Raw genomic sequence first — 9,783 nt, 5'->3', positions numbered from 1 at the left:
TCTGCCAGAATATAGCTTGCCATCACTTACATCAGATCTCTGCCAGAATATAGCTTGCCATCACTTACATCAGATCTCTGCCAGAATATAGCTTGCCATCACTTACATCAGATCTCTGCCAGAATATAGCTTGCCATCACTTACATCAGATCTCTGCCAGAATATAGCTTGCCATCACTTACATCAGATCTCTGCCAGAATATAGCTTGCCATCACCTACATCAGATCTCTGCAGGAAAATAGCTTGCCATCACTTACATCAGATCTCTGCCAGAATATAGCTTGCCATCACTTACATCAGATCTCTGCCAGAATATAGCTTGCCATCACTTACATCAGATCTCTGCCAGAATATAGCTTGCCATCACTTACATCAGATCTCTGCCAGAATATAGCTTGCCATCACTTACATCAGATCTCTGCCAGAATATAGCTTGCCATCACTTACATCAGATCTCTGCCAGAATATAGCTTGCCATCACTTACATCAGATCTCTGCCAGAATATAGCTTGCCATCACTTACATCAGATCTCTGCCAGAATATAGCTTGCCATCACCTACATCAGATCTCTGCAGGAAAATAGCTTGCCATCACTTACATCAGATCTCTGCCAGAATATAGCTTGCCATCACTTACATCAGATCTCTGCCAGAATATAGCTTGCCATCACTTACATCAGATCTCTGCCAGAATATAGCTTGCCATCACTTACATCAGATCTCTGCCAGAATATAGCTTGCCTTCACTTACATCAGATCTCTGCCAGAATATAGCTTGCCATCACTTACATCAGATCTCTGCCAGAATATAGCTTGCCATCACTTACATCAGATCTCTGCCAGAATATAGCTTGCCATCACTTAAATCGGATCTCTGCCAGAATATAGCTTGCCATCACTTACATCGGATCTCTGCCGGAATATAGCTTGCCATCACTTACATCGGATCTCTGCCGGAATATAGCTTGCCATCACTTACATCGGATCTCTGCCAGAATATAGCTTGCCATCACTTACATCGGATCTCTGCCAGAATATAGCTTGCCATCACTTACATCGGATCTCTGCCAGAATATAGCTTGCCATCACTTACATCGGATCTCTGCCAGAATATAGCTTGCCATCACTTACATCGGATCTCTGCCAGAATATAGCTTGCCATCACTTACATCGGATCTCTGCCAGAATATAGCTTGCCATCACTTACATCGGATCTCTGCCAGAATATAGCTTGCCATCACTTACATCGGATCTCTGCCAGAATATAGCTTGCCATCACTTACATCGGATCTCTGCCAGAATATAGCTTGCCATCACTTACATCGGATCTCTGCCAGAATATAGCTTGCCATCACTTACATCGGATCTCTGCCAGAATATAGCTTGCCATCACTTACATCGGATCTCTGCCAGAATATAGCTTGCCATCACTTACATCGGATCTCTTCCAGAATATAGCTTGCCATCACTTACATCAGATCTCTGCCAGAATATAGCTTGCCATCACTTACATCAGATCTCTGCCAGAATATAGCTTGCCATCACTTACATCAGATCTCTGCCAGAATATAGCTTGCCATCACTTACATCAGATCTCTGCCAGAATATAGCTTGCCATCACTTACATCAGATCTCTGCCAGAATATAGCTTGCCATCACTTACATCAGATCTCTGCCAGAATATAGCTTGCCATCACTTACATCAGATCTCTGCCAGAATATAGCTTGCCATCACTTACATCAGATCTCTGCCAGAATATAGCTTGCCATCACTTACATCATAGCTTGCCATCACTTACATCAGATCTCTGCCAGAATATAGCTTGCCATCACTTACATCAGATCTCTGCCAGAATATAGCTTGCCATCACTTACATCAGATCTCTGCCAGAATATAGCTTGCCATCACTTACATCAGATCTCTGCCAGAATATAGCTTGCCATCACATACATCAGATCTCTGCCAGAATATAGCTTGCCATCACTTACATCAGATCTCTGCCAGAATATAGCTTGCCATCACTTACATCAGATCTCAGCCAGAATATAGCTTGCCATCACTTACATCAGATCTCTGCCAGAATATAGCTTGCCATCACTTACATCAGATCTCTGCCAGAATATAGCTTGCCATCACTTACATCAGATCTCTGCCAGAATATAGCTTGCCATCATTTACATCAGATCTCTGCCAGAATATAGCTTGCCATCACTTACATCAGATCTCTGCCAGAATATAGCTTGCCATCACTTACATCAGATCTCTGCCAGAATATAGCTTGCCATCACATCAGATCTCTGCCAGAATATAGCTTGCCATCACTTACATCAGATCTCTGCCAGAATATAGCTTGCCATCACTTACATCAGATCTCTGCCAGAATATAGCTTGCCATCACATACATCAGATCTCTGCCAGAATATAGCTTGCCATCACTTACATCAGATCTCTGCCAGAATATAGCTTGCCATCACTTACATCAGATCTCTGCCAGAATATAGCTTGCCATCACTTACATCAGATCTCTGCCAGAATATAGCTTGCCATCACTTACATCAGATCTCTGCCAGAATATAGCTTGCCATCACTTACATCAGATCTCTGCCAGAATATAGCTTGCCATCATTTACATCAGATCTCTGCCAGAATATAGCTTGCCATCACTTACATCAGATCTCTGCCAGAATATAGCTTGCCATCACTTACATCAGATCTCTGACAGAATATAGCTTGCCATCACTTACATCAGATCTCTGCAGGAATATAGCTTGCCATCACTTACATCAGATCTCTGCCAGCATATAGCTTGCCATCACTTACATCAGATCTCTGCCAGAATATAGCTTGCCATCACTTACATCAGATCTCTGCCAGAATATAGCTTGCCATCACTTACATCGGATCTCTGCCAGAATATAGCTTGCCATCACTTACATCGGATCTCTGCCAGAATATAGCGTGCCATCACTTACATCAGATCTCTGCCAGAATATAGCTTGCCATCATTTACATCAGATCTCTGCCAGAATATAGCTTGCCATCACTTACATCAGATCTCTGCCAGAATATAGCTTGCCATCACTTACATCAGATCTCTGCCAGAATATAGCTTGCCATCACTTACATCGGATCTCTGCCAGAATATAGCTTGCCATCACTTACATCGGATCTCTGCCAGAATATAGCTTGCCATCACTTACATCGGATCTCTGCCAGAATATAGCTTGCCATCACTTACATCGGATCTCTGCCAGAATATAGCTTGCCATCACTTACATCAGATCTCTGCCAGAATATAGCTTGCCATCACTTACATCAGATCTCTGCCAGAATATAGCTTGCCATCACTTACATCAGATCTCTGCCAGAATATAGCTTGCCATCACATCAGATCTCTGCCAGAATATAGCTTGCCATCACTTACATCAGATCTCTGACAGAATATAGCTTGCCATCACTTACATCAGATCTCTGCAGGAATATAGCTTGCCATCACTTACATCAGATCTCTGCCAGCATATAGCTTGCCATCACTTACATCAGATCTCTGCCAGAATATAGCTTGCCATCACTTACATCAGATCTCTGCCAGAATATAGCTTGCCATCACTTACATCGGATCTCTGCCAGAATATAGCTTGCCATCACTTACATCGGATCTCTGCCAGAATATAGCTTGCCATCACTTACATCAGATCTCTGCCAGAATATAGCTTGCCATCATTTACATCAGATCTCTGCCAGAATATAGCTTGCCATCACTTGCATCAGATCTCTGCCAGAATATAGCTTGTCATCACTTACATCAGATCTCTGCCAGAATATAGCTTGCCATCACTTACATCAGATCTCTGCCAGAATATAGCTTGCCATCACTTACATCAGATCTCTGCCAGAATATAGCTTGCCATCACTTACATCAGATCTCTGCAGGAATATAGCTTGCCATCACTTACATCAGATCTCTGCCAGAATATAGCTTGCCATCACTTACATCAGATCTCTGCCAGAATATAGCTTGCCATCACTTACATCAGATCTCTGCCAGAATATAGCTTGCCATCACTTACATCAGATCTCTGCCAGAATATAGCTTGCCATCACTTACATCAGATCTCTGCCAGAATATAGCTTGCCATCACTTACATCAGATCTCTGCCAGAATATAGCTTGCCATCACTTACATCAGATCTCTGCCAGAATATAGCTTGCCATCACCTACATCAGATCTCTGCAGGAAAATAGCTTGCCATCACTTACATCAGATCTCTGCCAGAATATAGCTTGCCATCACTTACATCAGATCTCTGCCAGAATATAGCTTGCCATCACTTACATCAGATCTCTGCCAGAATATAGCTTGCCATCACTTACATCAGATCTCTGCCAGAATATAGCTTGCCATCACTTACATCAGATCTCTGCCAGAATATAGCTTGCCATCACTTACATCAGATCTCTGCCAGAATATAGCTTGCCATCACTTACATCAGATCTCTGCCAGAATATAGCTTGCCATCACTTACATCAGATCTCTGCCAGAATATAGCTTGCCATCACCTACATCAGATCTCTGCAGGAAAATAGCTTGCCATCACTTACATCAGATCTCTGCCAGAATATAGCTTGCCATCACTTACATCAGATCTCTGCCAGAATATAGCTTGCCATCACTTACATCAGATCTCTGCCAGAATATAGCTTGCCATCACTTACATCAGATCTCTGCCAGAATATAGCTTGCCTTCACTTACATCAGATCTCTGCCAGAATATAGCTTGCCATCACTTACATCAGATCTCTGCCAGAATATAGCTTGCCATCACTTACATCAGATCTCTGCCAGAATATAGCTTGCCATCACTTAAATCGGATCTCTGCCAGAATATAGCTTGCCATCACTTACATCGGATCTCTGCCAGAATATAGCTTGCCATCACTTACATCGGATCTCTGCCGGAATATAGCTTGCCATCACTTACATCGGATCTCTGCCAGAATATAGCTTGCCATCACTTACATCGGATCTCTGCCAGAATATAGCTTGCCATCACTTACATCGGATCTCTGCCAGAATATAGCTTGCCATCACTTACATCGGATCTCTGCCAGAATATAGCTTGCCATCACTTACATCGGATCTCTGCCAGAATATAGCTTGCCATCACTTACATCGGATCTCTGCCAGAATATAGCTTGCCATCACTTACATCGGATCTCTGCCAGAATATAGCTTGCCATCACTTACATCGGATCTCTGCCAGAATATAGCTTGCCATCACTTACATCGGATCTCTGCCAGAATATAGCTTGCCATCACTTACATCGGATCTCTTCCAGAATATAGCTTGCCATCACTTACATCAGATCTCTGCCAGAATATAGCTTGCCATCACTTACATCAGATCTCTGCCAGAATATAGCTTGCCATCACTTACATCAGATCTCTGCCAGAATATAGCTTGCCATCACTTACATCAGATCTCTGCCAGAATATAGCTTGCCATCACTTACATCAGATCTCTGCCAGAATATAGCTTGCCATCACTTACATCAGATCTCTGCCAGAATATAGCTTGCCATCACTTACATCAGATCTCTGCCAGAATATAGCTTGCCATCACTTACATCAGATCTCTGCCAGAATATAGCTTGCCATCACTTACATCATAGCTTGCCATCACTTACATCAGATCTCTGCCAGAATATAGCTTGCCATCACTTACATCAGATCTCTGCCAGAATATAGCTTGCCATCACTTACATCAGATCTCTGCCAGAATATAGCTTGCCATCACTTACATCAGATCTCTGCCAGAATATAGCTTGCCATCACATACATCAGATCTCTGCCAGAATATAGCTTGCCATCACTTACATCAGATCTCTGCCAGAATATAGCTTGCCATCACTTACATCAGATCTCAGCCAGAATATAGCTTGCCATCACTTACATCAGATCTCTGCCAGAATATAGCTTGCCATCACTTACATCAGATCTCTGCCAGAATATAGCTTGCCATCACTTACATCAGATCTCTGCCAGAATATAGCTTGCCATCATTTACATCAGATCTCTGCCAGAATATAGCTTGCCATCACTTACATCAGATCTCTGCCAGAATATAGCTTGCCATCACTTACATCAGATCTCTGCCAGAATATAGCTTGCCATCACATCAGATCTCTGCCAGAATATAGCTTGCCATCACTTACATCAGATCTCTGCCAGAATATAGCTTGCCATCACTTACATCAGATCTCTGCCAGAATATAGCTTGCCATCACATACATCAGATCTCTGCCAGAATATAGCTTGCCATCACTTACATCAGATCTCTGCCAGAATATAGCTTGCCATCACTTACATCAGATCTCTGCCAGAATATAGCTTGCCATCACTTACATCAGATCTCTGCCAGAATATAGCTTGCCATCACTTACATCAGATCTCTGCCAGAATATAGCTTGCCATCACTTACATCAGATCTCTGCCAGAATATAGCTTGCCATCATTTACATCAGATCTCTGCCAGAATATAGCTTGCCATCACTTACATCAGATCTCTGCCAGAATATAGCTTGCCATCACTTACATCAGATCTCTGCCAGAATATAGCTTGCCATCACATCAGATCTCTGCCAGAATATAGCTTGCCATCACTTACATCAGATCTCTGACAGAATATAGCTTGCCATCACTTACATCAGATCTCTGCAGGAATATAGCTTGCCATCACTTACATCAGATCTCTGCCAGCATATAGCTTGCCATCACTTACATCAGATCTCTGCCAGAATATAGCTTGCCATCACTTACATCAGATCTCTGCCAGAATATAGCTTGCCATCACTTACATCGGATCTCTGCCAGAATATAGCTTGCCATCACTTACATCGGATCTCTGCCAGAATATAGCTTGCCATCACTTACATCAGATCTCTGCCAGAATATAGCTTGCCATCATTTACATCAGATCTCTGCCAGAATATAGCTTGCCATCACTTACATCAGATTTCTGCCAGAATATAGCTTGCCATCACTTACATCAGATCTCTGCCAGAATATAGCTTGCCATCACTTACATCGGATCTCTGCCAGAATATAGCTTGCCATCACTTACATCGGATCTCTGCCAGAATATAGCTTGCCATCACTTACATCGGATCTCTGCCAGAATATAGCTTGCCATCACTTACATCGGATCTCTGCCAGAATATAGCTTGCCATCACTTACATCAGATCTCTGCCAGAATATAGCTTGCCATCACTTACATCAGATCTCTGCCAGAATATAGCTTGCCATCACTTACATCAGATCTCTGCCAGAATATAGCTTGCCATCACATCAGATCTCTGCCAGAATATAGCTTGCCATCACTTACATCAGATCTCTGACAGAATATAGCTTGCCATCACTTACATCAGATCTCTGCAGGAATATAGCTTGCCATCACTTACATCAGATCTCTGCCAGCATATAGCTTGCCATCACTTACATCAGATCTCTGCCAGAATATAGCTTGCCATCACTTACATCAGATCTCTGCCAGAATATAGCTTGCCATCACTTACATCGGATCTCTGCCAGAATATAGCTTGCCATCACTTACATCGGATCTCTGCCAGAATATAGCTTGCCATCACTTACATCAGATCTCTGCCAGAATATAGCTTGCCATCATTTACATCAGATCTCTGCCAGAATATAGCTTGCCATCACTTACATCAGATCTCTGCCAGAATATAGCTTGCCATCACTTACATCAGATCTCTGCCAGAATATAGCTTGCCATCACTTACATCGGATCTCTGCCAGAATATAGCTTGCCATCACTTACATCGGATCTCTGCCAGAATATAGCTTGCCATCACCTACATCGGATCTCTGCCAGAATATAGCTTGCCATCACTTACATCGGATCTCTGCCAGAATATAGCTTGCCATCACTTACATCAGATCTCTGCCAGAATATAGCTTGCCATCACATCAGATCTCTGCCAGAATATAGCTTGCCATCACTTACATCAGATCTCTGACAGAATATAGCTTGCCATCACATCAGATCTCTGCCAGAATATAGCTTGCCATCACTTACATCAGATCTCTGCCAGCATATAGCTTGCCATCACTTACATCAGATCTCTGCCAGAATATAGCTTGCCATCACTTACATCAGATCTCTGCCAGAATATAGCTTGCCATCACTTACATCGGATCTCTGCCAGAATATAGCTTGCCATCACTTACATCGGATCTCTGCCAGAATATAGCTTGCCATCACTTACATCAGATCTCTGCCAGAATATAGCTTGCCATCATTTACATCAGATCTCTGCCAGAATATAGCTTGCCATCACTTACATCAGATCTCTGCCAGAATATAGCTTGCCATCACTTACATCAGATCTCTGCCAGAATATAGCTTGCCATCACTTACATCGGATCTCTGCCAGAATATAGCTTGCCATCACTTACATCAGATCTCTGCCAGAATATAGCTTGCCATCACTTACATCAGATCTCTGCCAGAATATAGCTTGCCATCACTTACATCAGATCTCTGCCAGAATATAGCTTGCCATCATTTACATCAGATCTCTGCCAGAATATAGCTTGCCATCACTTACATCAGATCTCTGCCAGAATATAGCTTGCCATCACTTACATCAGATCTCTGCCAGAATATAGCTTGCCATCACATCAGATCTCTGCCAGAATATAGCTTGCCATCACTTACATCAGATCTCTGACAGAATATAGCTTGCCATCACTTACATCAGATCTCTGCAGAATATAGCTTGCCATCACTTACATCAGATCTCTGCCAGCATATAGCTTGCCATCACTTACATCAGATCTCTGCCAGAATATAGCTTGCCATCACTTACATCAGATCTCTGCCAGAATATAGCTTGCCATCACTTACATCGGATCTCTGCCAGAATATAGCTTGCCATCACTTACATCGGATCTCTGCCAGAATATAGCTTGCCATCACTTACATCAGATCTCTGCCAGAATATAGCTTGCCATCATTTACATCAGATCTCTGCCAGAATATAAGCTTGCCATCACTTACATCAGGATCTCTGCCAGAATATAGCTTGCCATCACTTACATCAGATCTCTGCCAGAATATAGCTTGGATCTCTGCCAGAATATAGCTTGCCATCACTTACATCAGATCTCTGCCAGAATATAGCTTGCCATCACTTACATCAGATCTCTGCCAGAATATAGCTTGCCATCACTTACATCAGATCTCTGCCAGAATATAGCTTGCCACACATCAATCTCTGCCAGAATATTAGCCTTGGCCATCCTTCAGAGATCTCTGACAGAATATAGCTTGCCATCACTTACATCAGATCTCTGCCACATATAGCTTGCCATCACTTACATCAGATTCTCTGCCAGAATATAGCTTGCCATCACTTACATCGGATCTCTGCCAGAATATAGCTTGCCATCACTTACATCGGATCTCTGCCAGAATATAGCTTTGCCATCACTTACATCGGATCTCTGCCAGAATATAGCTTGCCATCACTTACATCAGATCTCTGCAGAATATAGCTTGCCATCATTTACATCAGATCTCTGCCAGAATATAGCTTGCATCACTTACATCAGATCTCTGCCAGAATATAGCTTGCCATCACTTACATCAGATCTCTGCCAGAATATAGCTTGCCATCACTTACATCGGATCTCTGCCAGAATATAGCTTGCCATCACTTACATCGGATCTCTGCCAGAATATAGCTTGCCATCAC

Source organism: Oncorhynchus kisutch, linkage group LG21 (genome assembly GCF_002021735.2).
Source record: "Oncorhynchus kisutch isolate 150728-3 linkage group LG21, Okis_V2, whole genome shotgun sequence".
Taxonomy (NCBI): Eukaryota; Metazoa; Chordata; class Actinopteri; order Salmoniformes; family Salmonidae; genus Oncorhynchus; species Oncorhynchus kisutch.
The sequence above is the reverse complement of the archived record's forward strand: the minus strand, read 5'-3'. Positions refer to the sequence as shown.